Raw genomic sequence first — 23,066 nt, forward strand, 5'->3', positions numbered from 1 at the left:
CTCCTATTTCTTTTATTTCCCTTTTTTTCTTTTATCTCCCCCTTTTTGACACTTATGTCAAAGGGTCTATAGACTTAGAGTGTATTTATCCAAAAAGTATTTGTTAACCTCCATAATTATCTTCAGAGTTGATCCCAGTTGTCACATGCAACATCGAGTGACTTGAGTTAGATTGCCAGCTTGGCTTCAGTGCAATCTAATTTAGTGAACTTACTACATAGTAAGATATTATACCATTGTGTTATTGAATAAAAAAATAAATTGTGAGATTCTAAATAAAAGAAGTATTCTCTTGATATTAAGTCTAGATAATGAAGATCTACAAAAAAAAATTGTATAAGGTAATTTTTACTAGGTATGTTATACCAAGACAGTTGGTCATAGATCAAGTTTTATAGATTTAGTTGGATAAACCTACGAACAATTATATATGAGATATAATGTGTTTATTATATATATTTGTTATTATATTAATTATATAATAAATGAATAGACATGTCCCTTGAAGGGACATTATACTCAATATAAATGGAAACATATTGTTGCATTTTGAATGTATATAGAAATCACAAAAAATGTTATTTCACTTACAACAATCATTTACATTTTAACATGGTATCAAAGTAGGATGAAAACCTGGTTGTACAATGATTAATTTAGTGAAAATTGGTCAAGATTTGTAGAGATCTCATTATATTTTATGACTGATTTACAATCTATAAGGTGAAGATTTTTCATGACAGTGTGATTAGGTTCTGGGTCATTACTATGGAGGTCCGACCATAATAATACACATGCTACGTGCAAAACTTTTCAAGGCCTCTTTGAAATAATACTTGCAAAACATATAGAAATTGACATGCACATAAATTAGGTTTGGACTGTGGGTGCCAAGTTCTATTGTAAATTGTTGTTGAGTTACTTTTAGTCCAAACCCGAGTCCTTATCTTTGATGAGTGACTTTCAGTCGGATCAACAAAAATTTGACACACCTTCCAAAAGCCTGTTTTATGGAAAATATTGTGAGTCTAATTCATCATTTTTACAAATAGTTGAAGGCAAGATAATCAAGTTGAGTAGCACACATAAATGGCCAATCCTTGGTTGAAGGATGTAGATTCTTGTGAAATCTCAAACTTTATAAAGCCATTTCCACCTCTTTGATGAGTCCTAGGGCTGGTTTTTTAGTTAGAAGCTGGAGAATGAAGATCTCAACACTGTGAACATCATATTTGGTAGAGTATTCCATATTTATGTACAAAAACATACCATTAGGAGAAGAAATGTATGTTGTAAATGAGAGTGTATTTAATTGAAATCCTTTTTTGGAGGTGGATCACAACATTACTCAGTCTATTTTTTTACATGGTATCCACAATATCCAAGAAAATGCAATTGTCACCCCAACCTAGGTGAAACCACAATGACGGGTTACACTTTTTTGCCTAAACTAACACTGAACTGTGAATTTTCAAGAAAACTTTCACTTTCGGATGCAAATTTCCATTTAGCAGTTAGGAATTTGAAGATAGTGTAAATTAGAGTCTTTTAGGATTTTCTATGTAGAACCCAAATATATTAATTTTTTTTTTTAATTGATTTGATTGAATTATTTTTTCTCCCGCTAAAATTGGTATGTTATCAAAAACCTAATTTTTAAAAAGTGACATTGTTTTTGACACACATAACTTTTTTTCTACAATAGATATCAATGCGATTATGTTGAATTTAGTTTATTAACATCTATACCAAACCATGGAGGTGATTTCATGTCTTTATCCTTAGTATTTCATATTTTATCAGAGTTTAAAGTTGACCTAACATGAATTTGGACATACATGGCTTTTGACACATGTAACTTATTATATATTTATCCAATTTCAAATTTTTTTTTTGATTGAAAGAGGACTCGAATACGAAGACTGTAGTTATTTTTCAAAATTTTTAATCTCTTAGTTACTATTTTTCCATGAGTGTCCAATATATAGGTTTACTTTTTATAACAAACCTTTGTTCAATTCACGTGCAAAAATGTATATCTAAAACATTCAAAATGTAGCAAATTCATAGTCATTAGAAAGTTCATTCTAATTACTTCTATCATGCAAAAGGACATGACTTTAGTGCTCCATCTGAACCTGGTAATGGAGCCTGGAAGCCATGAAATTCTAGTAAACCTTTTCCCCCTTCAAAAAAACCAAAATTTTCTTAGTTTAAATCATCAGTTTTGATAGAAACTAAAGTTTCTAGTTTTGATCAAAACTAGAAACCTTAACCATGCAAATTAAGGTGGGTGGCTCTAGTTTCGATCGAAACTAGAGCAAGTAGTTTCGATCGAAACTAGAGTTAGCCCTAAGGGCTTTTAAAAAAAATAGAAATTGTCATATAAATAATTTTTTTTTTTCAATTCTAACACTCAAATCCACTCACATAATTCACACTTCAATCAAGAGGGAGGAAATATTTTGCAACTTTTGTTTTTGAGTTTTGGAAAAATAATTTGTGACATGGGCAATAAAAGTAAAAGGGCGAGTAAATATTCACGAAGAAGAATTGACGAACAAGAAGAAGAACTTTTTTGAAAAACTTTAGTAGGATATTATAGGAGGCAAGGTGTGTACATGTGCAATATATTTTTTCCAATGCATATTTAGTTCATATAGTGTGCAATCGTATTAGAGACTTTTTTAATGTATATAGTTAGGATTAGGGTTTATCCAATTAGGAATATGGTAAATATAAACATAGGGTTACTATTAACTTAATATTAAAGGTTTATTGAATTATTAATATTTAGCATTAGGTTTTATTAAATTATAAATATTTAGTCCTATTAGGGTTTATTAGATTATGGTTTTTAAGTTATGAATATTTACAATTTTAGGGTTTATTGCATTATGGTTTTTAAATTATGAATATTTACAATTAGGGTTTGTTGCATTATGGTTTTAAAATTATAAATATTTACAATTAGGGTTTATTAAATTATGGCTTTTAAATTATGAATATTTAGAATTAGGGTTTTTTAATTATGAATATATATTTATAATTTGGGTACATTTTAATTATTGTGTTTTAAATTATGAATTTATTTGGGACATAGTGAAACAAGACAACCTATTGAGATTGGAGAAGGTTCATCTCAAGTTCAAACATGTATGTATGCACACATCTCTTGCAAGTATAATCTCTAGAAATTCTAGATTTCTACCTAGGTGTAGAGGCAAACTTTATATCTTTGATTTTTAATTTTAGAGACAAATCCCCAAGTACAAACTTGCTTGATTTTATTTGTTATATTGTGCACGTGTAGTAGTAGATGATGAAAATATTGGACATGAGGAAACTAAAGATGAAGCAATGGATATCAAAGAAGGACCATCTGAAGATTAGATAAAATTGTGTTTAATAGTTCATTTGTTATGTTATATATACACATATGTAGACACTAAAGAAAAGTTGTATCTTAAGTCTTTATTTTTAATTTTTCTTGCAGCTCGAGATCAAACAACAATTGAGAATGCTAATTTAGCTCAAAGTTTAAAGAGAAAAAATAATCATAGAAACATAGATCATTTAATTTTAATGGATGTGAAAAAATTTGAGAGAATATGCTAGTCAACCTACACATACTATGAAGAGGAAATTGAATAAAAAGTCTAAAGAAATAATTGCACAATTTGAGAATCTTGATACAATGGAGAAAACTCAACTATTATCAATTTCACTTCTTAAAGATGAATTAAAAGAGTCATTGAAACTATTGGGTATAGATACAAGTGTAAAAAAGAGGAAGACTTCTAAACTACAAAAAGATATTGTTGAAAGTGTTAAGGAAGGGCTACACTCCATTGGGAAAAAATCTAGATTTGCAAATAAATCCATTACATGAAGAGTGATACTAACATTTGTTTTAAATAAGAAATTATGGCAAAAAATAAAATTCTCGTCACTATCATCTCATATTAGGTATAGTCGAAAGATGATATTACATTATCTAAAAAGGAAAAATAATTTGGATGATAGTACATTAGAAGGAAACTGGGTGCTAATGTGTAGAGTCCCTCAATCTGATAGGATTGTGGAAACAATTAAGAACTTAGTCATTCAATTTTGGATTTATAATACTCGTCCTTCACCAAATAGAAGAGATATCATCAAGCAGAGGATTGGGCCTAAGGAGTATCTTCAACATGCAAAACATTGTTTAGATGTCACAAAACATGAATTGTATCTCTCATTTTGTAATTTAAATCTCGATGTAAAGATTGGACAAATAATGTTTGAAAGATTGAAACCCTATTTTGTGAAGATAAATAGATCTTTTGAAACATTTTTATTGAACTAATATCATGTTGAGTTTGATTTGTACTATCAAGGGTTTAGAAAGATGATAGAAGAAAGTGGTGGTTCTCAAAATGTTTTTCATAAACGATTGGGCCAATTCATAACATCAATCTTATGTAACAAACCAAATGATCGTGCAATATGTGAGATAGATTGCATAAGAGGAGCTTGTGAAACATGTGGTAACCTAACCAAATTTCCTTTGAGAGATGAAGATATTGATATGACAAGGATAGTAAAATGTAAGAGATACAAGTACATAAAGTCAGAAACAAAAGTTGGAAAATAATCAACAAGGTTAGAATATGTAGAATCAACAAGGTTAGAATATGTAGAGGATGACATACCTGCTGGAGAATTTATGTCAAATTTTCATAAATTGATACAACAATATATACATCATGTTTTTTTTGCTAAGTGACAAGCATAATAGTTTCAAACACTAAGAGAAACTTTCCCACTCAGGACAATTTTAACTATTGTTGACTTTGCAAAGAATTACTCATTCATTTCTCAAAAACAACTTCAAGTGGAATACTACTATATAGAGTAGGTTACTATTATGGTTCAAGTGTCTTATTGACATGCACAAATTGATTTAGATGGTGTGGAAAGTATAGATCGAGCACAAGTCATAAAAAAAGAGTATCACTTTTACATTAGTGATGACAAAGAACATGACACACATTTTGTGGAACATTGATTTAAGACATTTTTTGATTATTTGAAAAACAAAGGCATAAAAATGGAAAAAAATTTTGTAGTCCGATAGATGTGCAACACAATTTAAATCAGCCAGACCATTTTGTGCATTATGTAGATATCATCGATACCTTAATATACCACACATTTGGAGTTTTTTTTAGAGTGGACATGGAACGGGTGAGCATGATGGTGTAGGAGCTTGTATCAAACATTCTTTAAGAAGGTATCAAATGGACTATAGAGGAGCATTAATAATGCTCATGATGTAGTTGAGTGGTGCAAAACATAATTTACGGTGCCAACAAATACATATAACATGTCATCACAAGAGGAGTGAGTCATACCAGTCAAAGTGTTTTGGGAGGTATCAAGTATAAATTAATTTTCAAATACTATTTAATTGAATCAATTTTATATTTAATACATTACATCATAACTAAATTATGGTACATACACACATGTTTAAAAATCATTTTGTATATGTATGTATGGACCTTACATTCAGGTGTCAATAGAAGATCAATGCAAGCATACAAGAGGGTAGAGAAGATGCAATCGTTGCATTTAGTTATGAGTACAAATAGTAATGTGTGGTCATTGTACACAAGAGAATACTAATGTTTTTGTCTTGAATGCATTGATGAAAACTATGATGGTTGCATTAATCAAGAACATGGACATGAGTGTGAATGGACTTTGGTGCCACTAGATGTTATCAATATGAATGATTTTGAGGATGAAAACTATGATGATATTCCATTGATTTCCACTAATTATGACCATATTTCAAGATTGATCAGATTTGGTATGTATTTCATATTTTTAAAAATTTATTTTATATATATACTCATGTACATGACACATGGAATTTATATACATATACTTTGTGTAGGCAATGCTTTTGCAATCATGGCAGAATTTGAAAATGTAGAAGGTGGTAGCTATTATTTATTGTATTGCACCACACAAAGAGAATCTAAAAAAGACTAAAATAAGTGATGGAATTATGTTTCTTATAGGTTATTATATAGTTGAATCATGTACGTGTATGTACATTTATGTTTCTTTATGAAGTCAAATTTATTGACTTATTTGATTGACCTGTATGCATGTTTTGTTGTTGTATAAGGAACATATTTGAAGCAAAATAAAGTACTTAAGAATGGGATTCATTTCACTAATTATAAACCTAACAATAAGGTGTATCCATATAGTAACCATGTTATTGCCACTGGTCTAACTCTTCATCCAGTCAAAGGACTTGGAATACGTAAGTGGAGGCTCGATATTGATGATCATGGGGAAATATTAAATGTTATCTAGCAACGAACTGACCCACTTGATATGAGCTAGAAACGACCTATTGAACTATTTGAAATTTAAAATTTGGTTGAATTATTTGAAATCTGAAATTTGGTTGAAGTAAATTTGAAATTTGAACTTTGGTTCAACAATTTGAAATTTGGTTGAAATTAGGACTTGTGTCTTAAGGGGATGAAATTAGGACTTGTAACTAATTATATATTACTTTTACTCTTTCATTTAACTTGTGTTCAGTTTAAATTTTGATTTGTAACTAATTATAGTTCAATTAGGTACTTGTATGCAACTAATTAGGACATGTGACTCGAGGGGAAGAAATTCAAACAATTGTCTTAAGGGGATCAAATTAGGACTTGTGTCTTAAGGGGATGAAATTAGGACTTGTAACTAATTATTTATTACTTTTACTCTTTCATTTAACTTGTGTTCAGTTTAAATTGTGATCTTCATAACTAATTATAGTTCAATTAGGTATTTGTATACAACTAATTAGGACACGTGCCTCGAGGGGAAGAAATTTAAACAATTGTCTTAAGGGGATGAAATTAGGACTTATAACTAATTATATATTACTTTTACTCTTTCATTTAACTTGTGTTTAGTTTAAATTGTGATCTTTGTAAATAATTATAATTCAATTAGATACTTGTATGCAACTAATTAGGACATGTGCCTTGAGGGGAAGAAATTCAAACAATTGTCTCATGGGGATCAAAGGACTTGTGTCTTCAGGGGGTGGAATTAGGACATGCAACTAATTATATATTACTTTTACTCTTTCATTTAACTTGTGTTCAGTTTAAATTGTGATCTTTTTAATTAATTATAGTTCAATTAGGTACTTGTATGCAACTAATCAGGACATGTGCCTCGAGGGGAAGAAATTCAAAGAATTGTCTTAAGGGGATGAAATTAGGACTTGTGTCTTAAGGGGATGAAATTAGGACTTGTAACTAATTATATATTACTTTTACTCTTTCATTTAACATGTGTTTAGTTTAAATTGTGATTCGTACCTAATTATAGTTCAATTCGGTACTTGTATGCAATTAATTATGTAAAGTTAATTACCTAACCATAACCCTAACATAATCATAATCTAACATAATCCAACATAATCTATCAAAATCTAACACAACATTATCCTTGACATAATATAACATGTCAAAGAACATAATCCAACACAATCCTTCTAATCTAACATAATTTCCAACATAACTAGAACATTATCCAACATAATATAACATTATCCAACACAATCTAACATGTAAAAGAAAATGTAGTAGATAACATAATCCAACATAATCTAATGTATTTAATCTAACATAAAATCCAACATAATCTAACATGTAAGAGAACATAGTCTAACATAATCAAACATAATGTAACATATAAGAACATAACTATATATGTACATGTTAATCATCAAACATGTAAAATATGGATGAAAGTCTAGATCAAATAATCTATAATAAAAAAAAAATTTATGGATTTTCAAGTGAAGGACTATCATCATGACGTCTCCTTACAGTGCAGTTTGAAGATTGACTATCACCTGGATGCTCACTAGGATGTGCTAATCCCTATATATTAAAGAGAAAGTGAAATCAATGTACGTAATTTCATATTTAATTAAATCTCTTTTAAATTTTCTTGAATTGCATGCAATTTAAACATTACATTTAAAACTCACATGTGTCTAATTCAAAAAAATTAAAACTCACCTGTCCACTACTGACATCATCAAATAAGTCTTGATGATGTACACGATCGGGCATTAAAGATGGAGTAAAAATAGGAATGTCCCCCTACAATACATACATACATGTGTGCAAAAAATCATATTAAAACATGTACATGTGCACAAATTATTAGTTAAACAAATGCTTGCAATTGAAATTTTAACATGAATGTAAAAAAATATAGATATATCTATGTAGATGCTAGCATTTGATAATACTCAGACTGCCTAGCATTGATTGTGTCCACCAATTTATCTAGATTTTGTTGGGCCTTATCTAGCTCCATTGCTACATCGACACTAGCATGATTGGTGCCTGACACACATCCTAATAATGATGATCCAAGTGGACTGACTAGATAAGATGGCATAGAAGTAGAATTATCACATGTCAACAAGTCCATCCATCCTATGGTCGACAAGCTAAAGTCAACATCATCAAGGTCTGCATCTAAAATTTGACCATGCCATGAACTGGCTAAAGGGTCTATACTACTATGTATATGTCCCTCTGTAGCAAAAGAGTGGTCAGTAGGTGGATCATGATGTGTACTACCACCATGAGCACTACCTGATTGATGAGAGGAATGTGGCTAAGGATGTGACCTAATACCACCACGGACATGATGTTGAACATATGATATGTGTATGCCAAGTCTGATATAAATCTATATTAATATAATAGATCCTCAACAAGACTACTCATAGTATCTCATGCCAATACTCCAGTGAGACCCTCTAAGCTAGTCAGTGAAGGGATGCTTGTTAAACTATACAAGTCTCCTAAAGATGAAGCACTAGGCAATGATTTGGAATGTCGATATGACATCAAATATTGGCCAACCTCATGAGTGGAAATAGATTTGACATCTATGGCAATGTCTCCAAATCCTTGAATCACCCCCCACAACTGTGTGCTATGCATGGCCTCATCAACTAATGGATCTAATATATGGGAAATAGTAGGTTCCCTCTCTCTGAAAATCAACCTATGTGTTAATGGTGGATGACTCGACTACCTATCAACTAGTCTACCATGCCCTTGTCCTAAATGTGATGGTAAACTAGTGTAGTTCACTGCCCTATGTAAGTGAACCTCAACATAAAGCTGTCGTACAAAATAGAGTGGAATTTGGTCATTATTTGGATAAAGACCATGAGAAGCAAGGAAGTGTGGGTATATAAGTGAACCCATCTATGGATCTATACACTTAAAAGGAGAATACCCTTTCACAATCTTTAGTGGAAGATAATGAGGTTAACATTCCCTCTTCAGTGTCTCTTTGGACACTAAGCCATGTATTTGCTAAATTGAGAGCCCAGAAGAGACCTCTCGTCTCTTACTATTAAGGACAATCTATATAGTATGTGTAGAATATGGAGCAACACTATGAATCTCATCTCCAATATATGTGAGACTCTGTAAGATGCTCTGACATGTACTACTATACACACTAGAGCATGTGTCACTAGCCAAGGATTCATGAAGTCTATAAATCTCTTAGTTAGTGTGATCATAGAGCATGTTGGGTGGGATAGGCTACTAATTTGTGGGAATAGTGCACTACTAGGGGGGACAGGTTGCTACTCGAAGAGGATAGGAGGCTACTACTCAGGGGGGATGGGAGGTTGCTACTTGGGGGGAGGGAGGGATAGGAGGCTGCTCAGGGGGGATAGGAGGCTGTTGCTTGGGGGGGGGGATATAAGGCTGCTAATCTGCCATGTGAAGCTCAATGTATGTACTATTCTTGCATCTATATAATGTGTAAACCTAAAATTAAAATAAATATTTTCAATAATCTTAAAATTTATCAAGTACAATGACATTTAAGAAACTAATATATAATATGTGTAAACATGAACTTCGAACATAACATATAAACATATGGTGCTACATGTGTGAACATAAATTAAATAATACACACATGTTTAAAGTTAAAATGTTACTTGGTTAGGTTAAATTAATTTGATTAGGGTTGACATTCTTGACATTAATGTTTTATCATGATTATGAAACTCATTTTATGTATGGTTATAAGGTTAATTTTAGGGTTACTTGGTAAATTTTCATTAATTTAGGGCTAGGAAAATATTTAGGGCTATAGGGTTAAAGTCTAAGTGTGTTTAGAATAGTGTTCTATGTCAAGAGTAAGCTATTATGACAGGTTAGAGTTAGGGTTAGTGAACTATAAAATTGTTAGAACTCTATCTAGTTAGTGTTAAGAACTTTGAGTTAATTTAAGGGTTACATTTAAAGTTAAAATGTTACCTAGTTAGGTTAAATTAATTTGATTAAGGTTTCAACATTCTTGAGGTAAATATTTTCCTAGCTCCTAGTGTTAAAGGAGTGTGTGTTCTAAATAGTGTTTTATGTTGATGTAGAATCATGATTGAAATGTTACCTTGAAAGTTAATATATAATGTTTAGGGATCTTTAGGATTAAATGTTTAGGGTTAGTCTACAAATATCTAGATTAAAGTTTTTAGTTAGGACATTCATACATTAGCCTATTTTTTAAGGTTAAGAAGTGAGGATCATGCTGTGAAAATTTAAAGTTAGAAATTTAATATTTATGCTTAGGTTTAGTTATAACTTTTGGGTTAAAATGATATAACTTTATGTTTAAAGGTTTATGTTTCTAGGGTAACTTATATTTTATGGAACTTACATGCTTATTCTACCAACCTATCTTCATTCTAGGATAAATATATAAAATGAGTTTGTATTAGAGTTAAGATTAGGATTAAATTTACATGAGGGTTAGCATTGTGTTACATGACATTTCTAGGGCTAGGATTGCATGATTATATTTATTTAAATTAGATTAGGTTAAATCTAGTCAAGGTCTAATTAGACTTTCAATATTAGGGCGAGGAGGTCAAGGTGAAGTTTATAAATTAGGGTTCATGTGTGTGTGTGTGTGTGTGTGTGTGACAGAGAACCGTTGTCCAACTAATGTCAAAGGGTTAATTCATTGAAATTAAATTATTGGAGGTAACTTGGTGATGATTTAAAAACACAAACACACACACATACATGTACATGTATATGAACTTAAATTTTAATATATTACATTGTTTGACTGTGTGTACATTACAAATTTAAATACATATGTATATCCACAATATGTTCATGTATGTACAACATGATGTTACATGTACACTCACACACACACACACACACACACACGTGCATGCATGTATATATATCATGTACATATATGCATATATGTCACATGTATATATATATATATATATATATATATATATATATGTCATGTATATATGCATATATACATACATGATATATGTCTACATATATATAATAAAATAAAATAAATTGAAGCAAAAACATATAAATGCAACTAAAACCATAAAAAAAACAAAAAACGTATAAAACCAAAACCATACCTTTTTTGAAGGTCAAATTTTGGATGCCCTTTCTCTGAACTCACTTGCAATCGAAACTCGCTATAGTGGACAAAAATGATAGAGTGGGGTCCCGAATGGGCTCTTCACTTTTAATAGTTTCGATTGAAACTATACTAAGTAGTTTTGATTGAAACTACTTAGTATAGATTTGATCAAAACTATACTACCCAACTACCGCAGGCGGGTTAATAGTTTCGATCAAAGCTATGTTATAAGTTTTGATTGAAACTATGTTATAAGTTTCAATTGAGACTATGTTATAAGTTTTGATCGAAACTTATAACATAGTTTTGATCAAAAATAAAAAGAGCTAATAGTTTCTATCAAAACTATGTCTTTTTCTTTGTTTTGACAGAAACTAATAAGTTTCTATTGAAACTTATTTCTAAAGTTTCTATCAAAAATTTGAAGTAAAATTTTTGTGGTCGTGCAATTTTGGAGGATTTGCTTCCTCCAAAAAAGTGTAACCCACTATTGTGGGTTCACCCACAGCCAAAGTCCAAGATGAAAATATAAAAGAGAATTGAAAGGGAATCCTATAAGGTCAAAAATCATAGCTAACTCTCTTTAAAATTAAAATCCATGTAACAGTGACAATAGGATATTGTGTGAAGCATAAGAACTAGAGGGGATGCAATGATATTTAATTTGTCGGGGATGATAAACTGGATGTTAATCCACAGGTTCCATGAGGCAATGACACTGGACAAATGGACTCACTTAGAGGTGAAATATTAAACTCTTGTGGAAAAAAATGATTTGGTTACTTTTGTAATGGTCTATTTCAAAATTTTCATGAGAATTATTTGATATTCACAACTATAAATATCAATTGAAAGAAGCTTGTCTATTGCTGGGAAATACCAATATTACTTGTAGTATTGTGTATATATCAAGGGAAAATACCTTCAGAGCCCTTGCTACAAATAAATGAATGTTAAACCATTTGCATTGAATGCTTGAAGCTGCATCTAGAAACCATCATGGGATTTGTTATGTTGTCCATTGTTTTTGAATAGGTTGGATGCCAACGAGCATTACAAGATTGATGTCAACATAAGATGACAAGAGGTTTGATATTATGCTAAGATGACATACCTGGACATAGACATCAATGAGAATTACCAAGCTAATGATGTTGGGAATCAAAAATAGTATGATTGTTGTGTCTTAATTCCTCCATGCTAATGAGCCTCCAAGAACCATAGAAGACTTCCTATGCTATACAGTTGGGGCATATAAATAGTCATCACTATTTTAGATGCAAAAAATTGTAACCTTGTTCTTATAAACATATAATATATTGCTACATATGTGTATGGAAAAGAACCATATTTTTCTTGTGAAATGATAGTTGAACAACTATTTGATTTTTTAGATGTTGTATGTGGATTTTGTGCCTTCGAGTTGGGTTAATATTTTGAAGAATCCTAGGGTTAGTTTGGTTGGTGTGGGTGTCACCAATGATGTGAAGAAGCTAAGGAGCAACCATGGCTGAAGTAAACTAGAATCTTTGGTGTATAGGATAAAATATGGTTGATGAATAGGTTTTAGAACAATGCACATGAAAGAGACCCTAAACACATATTTTTACACGTACATATAGATTCTTATGATATGGGATGAAATATAAGAGATTGATATTGAAATGTCTAAGTAAAAGGTACTTACCTCCGAAAAAGAATCCACTAAAAACCCTATCAAACGATCTCAAAAACTGTTGATTTTCATGATCCTAAACTGAAACTAAGAGATCTTCACAACCCATGAATATTTTGTCTTTTTGAAGTAAGCTCAATCTTGACCCTATTGGTGGGGCATAATTGTACCCTAAAAAGTCAACCTTGACCTGCACTGCTCCGATGAAAATTTTGTTCGCATATCTGCCAAGTTAGACAAAAAGACTATCCAAACTTGCACTAATATTCATTATTTTTGTAGATACCTAAATTTGTCCAAAACCCGTTCCTAGGCAATTAAATAAATATTCATTATTTATTTAATTCCCCTACCTTAATTAAATAAATTTTACATTTATTTAATTATGTTTGCCTTACCTTGATTTAAATAAACCAAGGTTTATTTAAATCCTAACCCATTCCCTCTAATTAAGTACTTGGTTTACTTAATTAATTCCTTGCCTAATCTCACTTGGAATTAAATATTACATTTAATCCTATTTGAGCACATGGCTCCTACTTTTAACCCTCACCTAACCTCACTAGCCTACCTAACCCATCTTGCTAAACCTACCCACTTCCTTAATCATGCTTTCTTTGCATAATCATCTTGCTAATCTCCTTTTAATCCTAAGTGTGTGCTCACACATGTGTGAGAGATGTTCACACTTTCCTCATCCCTCATGTCTTGCATGCCTCTTGCACACTTTTCCTCTTGCATGAGAGTCAAGTTGTCTCGCACATGTGTGAGAAGCCATCCTTCTCACACCTCTTGTACACTTGTCCTCTTGCATGAGAATCAAGTTGTCTCACACATGTGTGAGAAGCCATGCTTCTCACACCTCATTGATCATGTCACCATCAAAGGTTGCTCACACATGTGTGAGCATATTTCCCCCTTTGAATGGTCAAAACCCTAATCCACTTGGAGTCTACTTGGCCTCCACCTCATGGACACCTCATTGATCTTGAGAGATCCTAGCCCTTCATCTTGCCTTTAATCTCAGCCATCCGTTGCATCCTTTTTCCTATAAAAGGAGAGCCCTCTCCTCATTTTTCATGAAGCACTATGTACCCCATTGTTATGCTGCAGGAATTGTGAGCAACCACATCCCATGAGCAAGGAAATCATCAACCACTTGGTGATTTGTGAGGTTTTCATAGTGCTACTTTGATGTTCATGTTATCTTTATTTTATATTATTTTCTTTCATATTTTGAGGTTTGCATAATCATGTAGGAATATATGCGTTAGTTGCTTAGTGTTATTTCCTTGATTACATTTTTATGCAATACAATTTTACACTTGTACTTGCAAGAAAAATGGTTTTATTTGTTGGATGGGGGTTTTTCCTTAGTCACACCCTAGTTTGGAATCAACCTTGAAATTGAATTGAAATTGCAATAGAAATAAACAAAGTAAATGGAACTATTCACCTTTCTTATGTTGAAATCCTTGTGAAGGATTTGAATCCTTAGATCTACAAGTAGGTATGCTCCAAATGAATGTAGAATAGGATGTAGGATGTCTCGAATCAATGGCATTAGATCTTCAACACCAATCTTGAATGGATCTTGAATTAGGAAGAGGTTTGAATGGAAATGGACGAATCTTCAACAAGAGGGCTTCATAGAGCTTGAATCCTTCAATGGCTACTAATGGATCTCCTTGATGAATTAAATGCTTGAACTCTTGAAGGCTCAAATTCTTGAATGCTTGATGCATAGTAAATCTTCACTTCATAGAACTTGTGAGTGTAAAATTCATAATAGGTGCATGCACAAGATAATGGTTAGATAAAACGAGAGAGGAAGGCTTCCTTATATAGAGATCTAGGGCACAAACTTCTAGAGAAGGCCAACATAGGAGTATTAAATACCAATTAACATTATCCCCTAGAAATGGACCTAGATTAAATGTAATTTAAGAGGTTACCATTTCAGAGACCAAAACAAAAAAATTGGAAGCGGGAAAACAATTCTTTTTGAAATTCAATATCTAGAAATAATGGAACCTTGAAATTTGGACCTAGGGTCAGGGATGAGGTTGACCTTTCCCTAGGTCAAGGTCGAGGTCATCCTTGACCTAGGTCAAGGTTGAGGTTGACTTTGATTTAAAAGGTCATCCTTGAACCTAAGGTCAAAAATCTCAAGATCTCAGTCCAGAATGCTAGAAAAGTGCAAAAAGAAAGTGGAAAAGAGAGCAGTACAGGGGAAAATTTCACATCCAAGTCAAAGACCCATTCAAGGTTCTTGACATGACCCTAAACCACTTATTACGAGGGCTAAACACTCTTAACATGTAAGTGCTTCGATTTTAAGATGATAGATTTAGCACCCACTTTTGCAAGAGTATGGACTCAATGCAAACTCTTGGTAAAGGAGATCATAATAAAAAGATAATCTTATTAAAATAAAAGGAACAAAAAGATTCTCATGCCCATAGGGACTCAAGTCTTTTTTAACTCCAAGATTACAATAAGAGAGACATCTCTATAAAAGAGAGAAAAGAGGGAGAGAGGAGTGGCTAGCTTGCCCAGTAAGATGTGTGTATCTCACTGTGAACCACAAAAAGGATAGGATGGTGCACCAAGAAAGAACTTGATAGTCACCCCATAATGTTGTGCACCTTCTGGCAACTTTTATAAAGTACCCATGGATCCATATTCTCATATCACCATAGAATACATCTATAAAATGTGTATCTCTTCATGATTTAGCAACTTATGTGCATTACCTTTGGAGGATTTAGCATATTTGAAATTAGAAATGCCTGTCAATTCAAGATTTAGCAACTTATCTGCATTACCTTTTGAAATTTAGCATGCTGCAAAATAAAAGGTTAGAACAGAAATGCATAATATAGAAAAAGGGAGGCTGTATATATGACCCCTCCTTAAGATGGAAAAAATACATACTATTTTGACATGTTAAGGAAAGAAAAGAACAAGGATAAAGCCCTCTTCAACATCAAGACAATATCCATAGGAAACACCAAGTCCAAGCCAAGAAGGTCACAACTCCCATGAGGCCATGGAAGGGACAAATGCAAAGAGATATCATGCAAGAAGTGAAAAAGTAACCCTAGGGAGGGATAACAAACGATTCAACTTCCAAGGTGATAAAGTTATCAACCATGGAAACCCACTATCAAACAACTAAATAGATTATGATTAAGGACATAGATCCTTGATACAAACCAAAGTTTTCATGTATGATTGGACATTTCATAATAGATAGATACTGCTTAACCAAGGAAAAGTGGATCGGGAAAGACAAAAAAGAAGGATATGGCATCCTTTCCCCCCAAGCATAGGAACAAGGATGAAAGGGGACCTATTATATCACTCGCAACACTATACAAGACAATGAGTACCCAATGATTAGGATAACATTGTGTACATAATGCAGAGCTCCATAATAGGAACATAATGTTATTTAGAGAAAACAAGATTGAGATACAACTCATTACAACATGATATATAAATAACCTTACTATCGATGAACTACCTTATCTTATAATGTAAAGCTTGACATTCATTAGTAGATTGATCAAGAAATATATGATATAAACAAAAAGGAAGAGTTTTCAAGTGCGGACTATGTTTCTTTTTACATTTAGGTCTAGTAATCATCTTAGAATGAAGGAGCTTAGGAAAAAGAACTTCTTGGTCAAAATCCTTCATAGTTTCATCATGTTTTAAAGTGTTGTTTGAGATGTTGTTAATATTGATTTTTTGTTGAGGATTAAATCCCAATCAATAAGAATGGTCATGCCCCCAATTCTATAAGGGCATTTGAATTCCATGTTTATGCTTACCACATGCTTGCCCATTGAATCCTCGTTTAACTAGGAAATGATAACTAGGACCATAATGAGAAGCCATATTAGAAGGAGTCAATGAAACTTTATTAGTCACTATATCATCATTAGTAAGTTTGATAGTTTCATTATGAATAGAAGCAACAAAAAAGTTGTTATGAAGAGCTTTAGAAGTAAAAAATTGTTGTTCAAACTCTCTTTCTGGCTTCATGAAATCAAGATCAGAAACCTTATACTCTCCAATAAAGGTAGGATTAAAATCTAAGGTTCCCCAATCATCACCAAGAAGAGCATTAGAGGAAGAAGAATTACTATTAGAAATAGAAGTAGTGTGGTTTTGAATATTTAGACAAGAATTTGGCACATCATTGGCATGAAGTGTATACATCATGTTGTTATGTATAAACTTGACTTTACAGTGAAGGGTGGAAGGGATAACATGCATATCATGCAACCAAGGTCTACCCAAAAAAAAGTTATAATTGAGAGGTCCAGGCATAACATGAATAGGCATATTTAGGATGACCAGACCTATTTTGATAGGTAAGGTAATGATTCCTAATGTAATGCCTACCCCTACTTGATTTTTTTGATTGTATTGCCATATTTTTTAGGCGTGTTTTATGTTTGTGGTTATGATTATCGGTACTTGTATAGTGCCTAGCCCTAGTTTACTTTTCAATTATTATTGTCAAAATCTTTTAGGCCAACTTTATGTGTATGCTTGATGATTAGTGACATTGTTTTTCAGATTATTAGGTGTTGTTTTCATACTCAGTTGATTATATGATGAGACTACTTTGGTACTAGTTATTTCATGTATGCATGATTATACTTTAATGATGATTATTTGCAGTGATTCTAGTTATTTAATAATGTTAGTTAGATGGATTATTTATATGTGTCTTATATGGTTACTTACCCCATACTTGCATGTGTATGGTGTATGTGTATGTTTTCTTTATGTTTGACGTTTCTGATGTGGGTAAGTAAGGGAGTCATAGTCACCTGCTAGTCAAGATCTACATGATGCATCACTTCCTACCATTGCCTATTTAGTTTAAAATATATGTGTTTGCACATGCATGGATTTTATGCAGATTATAGGTACTAGGTATCAACTTCCCTGAATTGCCAGGATGAACATACCTTATCACAATATCTCAATGGTAAGAGAGGGGAGATAAAATTTTGAGTCTAAATCCTAACCTTAAACCAATTGTCCTAGAAATTAGGACAACTATTTGAGATAATTATCCTTTCAAATTCATCATATGACATAAATTTGTGATTATAACCCTTGAGTTTGATCTTGTGTGTTGTATTTTATGATGGGTTTTCATATTTCATCTTGTGGGTCTATGGTGATTTTTCTATTATTAAAATCAAATTAAAAGAATATTTAATTATTTAATTTAATGGAAAATTATTAAGATAATTTCAATATTTAATTATATTTAATTAATTGAGAAATTAATTAAATAAAATAATTAAATTTAAAGTTCTAATTTTAGAGCATAATAATATTTATTTGATTTAATAATAATATCTTTAGGAGATCATTTTTAAATAAATGCTAAATATTATTATTACTTAAGTTAATAAATATTTTTATCAAAATACGCTTTGAAAATTAATTAAAGAGAGAAAGAGAAATTAATTCAATAAAGATATTTTAAATTGCAAAAAGTGTGCATTAATATTGAAGAAATAATAAAATATTAAAAAAAATTGTGATCAACGAGTACCTTGCATTATGCACAATTAGTGCCTCAAATTTAGGGGAGAACTCCTTATCAGAGATTGGGAGTTCATTTTATAGGGACCAAGATTTTGGAGAAGGGATTTTCGGAAAGAAAGGTTTTAGAAGAAAGATGATTTCTCGCATTCTTCTTGCGGGTGCGTATTAGCATCAGATTCAAATAGAATCTTGTGGTGTATTCACATAGTGAATTATGTTCTTTGAAATTCCTACCTTCATTGTGTTTGTTAAATATGTTTTCAGAGTTTTATTTAAGATGAATCTTTTCATTGTGAATTTTATTGATATTTATATTGAATTTATCTGTATATGATGATTGAGAAATTAAAAACCTTTGTTCTATAAATTAAATAGTTGATATTTTCATCAGAAAGGGTTTTGGGGTGAAATTGAATTGTTAGAATGCAAAAATTGATTAGTTTATTGGATTTTCCCTATTAGAGTATTATTAACATTATTATTAAAAAAAATATAAAAAACAATATTATTGGGGGGTTGTTTTGTTTTTTTATTAAACAAAATTTATTAATATATATATATATATATATATAATAAATTTTAAAAAATTGATTGGGGATGGGGCCACCAAACCCCCCAGCCCCCGCCATTACCCGACCATGGCAGTGAGAGGGTTGCTGGCAGCCATTAAAGTGTTGCATGGCAGACCTTGCTGCCATGATAACATAAGTACTGCTACAACAATACTCTACTGTCACGACAGTAGAGCTGCCACAACAACGATTAGCATATGGGCTTTAAACATAATAACAGGTAAGTAGTTTTTTTAAAGTTTGTTTTTATTTTAAATTTCTTTTTTATTAAATTAAAATTAAATTAATAATATTTGTATTAAAATATTAAATTTTAGTAAATGTTAAATTATTAAATGTTAGTTATTAAAAAACTCTATAGCTTTTTATTAATTATAATTATTAATTTATTAATATAGTTTCTTTATTGTTAATTATTAATTGAAATTAATTAATGTAATTCAATTAAATTTTAACTAATGATAAATATTATTTAATAATGCATAAATTTATTTATTGTTATTATTATTTAATGATTTTGATTATTAATAAAATTGTAATTATTTTATCTAATGATCAATAATTATTATTTTAAAGTTATTTTATGATATTTAATTGTGATCCTTGTAATTTTATAATTTAATGGTAATTGTGTGATTTGTTTTAAAAATGGGAAATGAGTTAAATTGTAAAAGGGGAAATTTGTAAACCTTATCAATTCGAAAACTTAAATTGAAATGAAAACTCAAACCTTACTAGTAAACTCAAACTGTGTGTTTTCAAAATCAAACAAAACTATGAAACTACACTGTTAAATGTATGTCATCTTATGCTTTGGGTTTGGGGTTAACTTAGAGTGTTGACCAGTTCTAGGATGTTTACTAGAGGTTGGAAAGTATTGTTTTGGTGATTAGATATGATGTCATGATTTGATTTATATGTACTTTTTTGGATCAGTCCTATTAGGATGATCATATTAGTGATGCTTATATTTTTGACCAAGTGATTTTGATACTTGGCACTTGCTTGTTTAAAGAACTGATGTATGGTTTTTGGTCTTTAAGATCTTTTTGCTTTGCTGAGCTTAGGGTAGGTTATCTGTATGTTAAGTTGGGAAGTAGCTTGCAATGGAGGCTGAAGCTCTAAAGAGGCTGATAGGTAACCCATTGTAGGTTATTTTAATAAGTGAAAAAAATTACACTAAATGAGAGAAAAATGAACTAATAAGAGCCTTTGTATTTCCTTGCCCATGCCTCGAGTGCTAGTACAGATTAGGATGCGAGTAGAGAGGATGCTTGGTTGCAACCATGCATCATTAGTATGCCTTGTCAGTACAAAAGGATACTAGTGCTGCATAGAGTCATTAAGGGGGCAAAGGATTAAAAGGCTAGCTAGGTAACCTTAGAGTTGGCTCGTGCGATGACACTTACCCACTAGCATTATAGATTCCCTATGTGTCTTTGTAGCCTTTGGGTTTAGATGTCATTTTATCTTGGTACCTTTGAGTTAGATTGCTTTTAGGTTTTTCTTGACTTAGTTGTTGGATTTGACTTTTGACTTTTTTATCCTATTTGGGACTTGAGAATATCTCCTTAGCATGGTGGGAGTGGACTTTTTTGGGTTACCATGAGGTTAGGTGGTAGTGCTTTTTACTTTTACCATTGAGATCCATCAATTGATGCTGTGGCTGGAGTTCTTTGCTTTGCATTTCCTTTCATTCTATCCTTGTATACTATGATGGATGGTTATACTTATTGTATTATATTTTAATTTCATTGAACTTAAACAAATGATGTAATCTATTTTATGATGTATATTCTCTCAGCGTTTCATACCCTGTGACATGTACAGTACATGATTGTGCATTCTAATTATTGCCAAGTGGCATTTAGGACAAATGTATATTATTTAAATGGATTTGAACTTGTAGTTAAATCTTTAATGTGGACATGTTATTTATTAGATTTAGTATTATTTAAATTTAAATGTGATTCAACATCTTGGGATCCTTAAGGAATGTAATCTCTTTATGTGTGGATTATGTGTGAATCTATGTTATTGCTTCCACTATTTTATAATTGTTGTTATATGCTATCTTTTTTTTTAAAAAATGTTTGAAAAAATTAGTAAAACTTTAGGTTAGTTCTTTTGGATCCCTTGCCAGGGCATTACAACTTGATTACCAGATTAGATTAAATGTTAGTTCATACTTAGTTGATGTATGTGATGAGTTACTTAGTTATTTCAATTATTTCGATAATGATAGATGTATGTTCATTTAGTGATTTTAGTTATCTCAAGATGATTAGTAGATGGATTATTTATATGCAGTTCTATGGTTACTTACCTCATACTTGCATATGTATTGTGTACCTATCTATTTTACTTTATGTATGATGTTTCTAATGTGGTTAAGGAAGGGAGTCACAGTCACCTACTAGTTGGGATCTACACGATATCACTTCCTACCATTGCCTACTTAGTTTAGAATATAGGAGTATGTACATGCATGGATTTTATGTAGATTGCAGCTACCAAATATCGATTTTCCTGAATTGCTAGGATGAGCATACCCTATTGTAGTATTTCAATGGTATAAGTGGGGAGATAACTCTTGAGTCCAAATCCTAATCTAAGCCAATTGTCGTAGAAAGTAGGACAAGTATCTGACTTGTTTACCTATCCGAATTTGTCAAGTGATGTGAATTCATGACTTTGAATTTGGAGTTTGATTATGTTCTTTGTCTTGTAGTTGAGTTGTCATATCTAGTCTCGTGGGTCTGTGATGATTTTCTATTATAATTAAATTAAATTAAGAGATAATTTAATGATTTAATTTAATAAAACAATTATAAAAAAATTAAATATTTAATTATATTTAATTAATTGAGAAATTAATTAAATAAAAAATTAAATTTAAAAGATTATATTAAAATTCTAATTTAGGCATATTTATATTTATTTTATTTAATAATAATAATTATTTAGGAGTTTTATGTTTAATAATAAACTCTAAATAACACTATTAGTTAAATTAATAAATATATTATTAAAATGTCTCGTAATTAACTAGAGAGAGAAAACATAATTTAAATAAAGTTTATTTTAATTAAATTGCATAAAGCTTATGCATGAAATTAAAATATAGTAAATTAATTAAAGAGAAAGAACTTATTTAATAAAGATATTTTAAATTGCCAAAAAGTGTGCATGAATATTAAAATATAATAAAATAATAACAATTAAAGATCAATGAGTCTTCTCACGTGATTGCACAATCAAAGCCCTAAATTTAGGGGAGAACTCTTTATCAGAGATCTAGAGCTCATTTTGCAATAACCAAGATTTGGAGGGACAATTTTTGAGAAGGAGGTTTTCAAAACAAAACAGGATTATTTGCGTTCTTTGTGCATTTGTCATATTAGCATTAAATTCAAGTAGAGTCTTGTGGACTATTGCACTGTAGTTTTTTGTTCTTCAAATTCTTGTCTTCTCTATGTCTCTTGTGTTTCTATTTTTAGAATTTCTCTAGGTTGAAACCCTTGTTTGAGAAAATTTGATTTAAGCTATTGAATTCTGTGATTTAGATTGAAACCCTTGTATGCGAACTATCATTCTTCAATTGAGAAAAAATTGTACATGAATTAAGAATTAGAACCTGTTTTTTTGGAAAGTTTCCATTTATGGAAAGTTTTTATTTTTAGTAGTTTTTCATTTCAAGAAAG

This window comes from Cupressus sempervirens, chromosome 6, assembly GCF_028749045.1.
Source record: "Cupressus sempervirens isolate cs-2001-9-10 chromosome 6, ASM2874904v1, whole genome shotgun sequence".
NCBI lineage: Eukaryota > Viridiplantae > Streptophyta > Pinopsida > Cupressales > Cupressaceae > Cupressus > Cupressus sempervirens.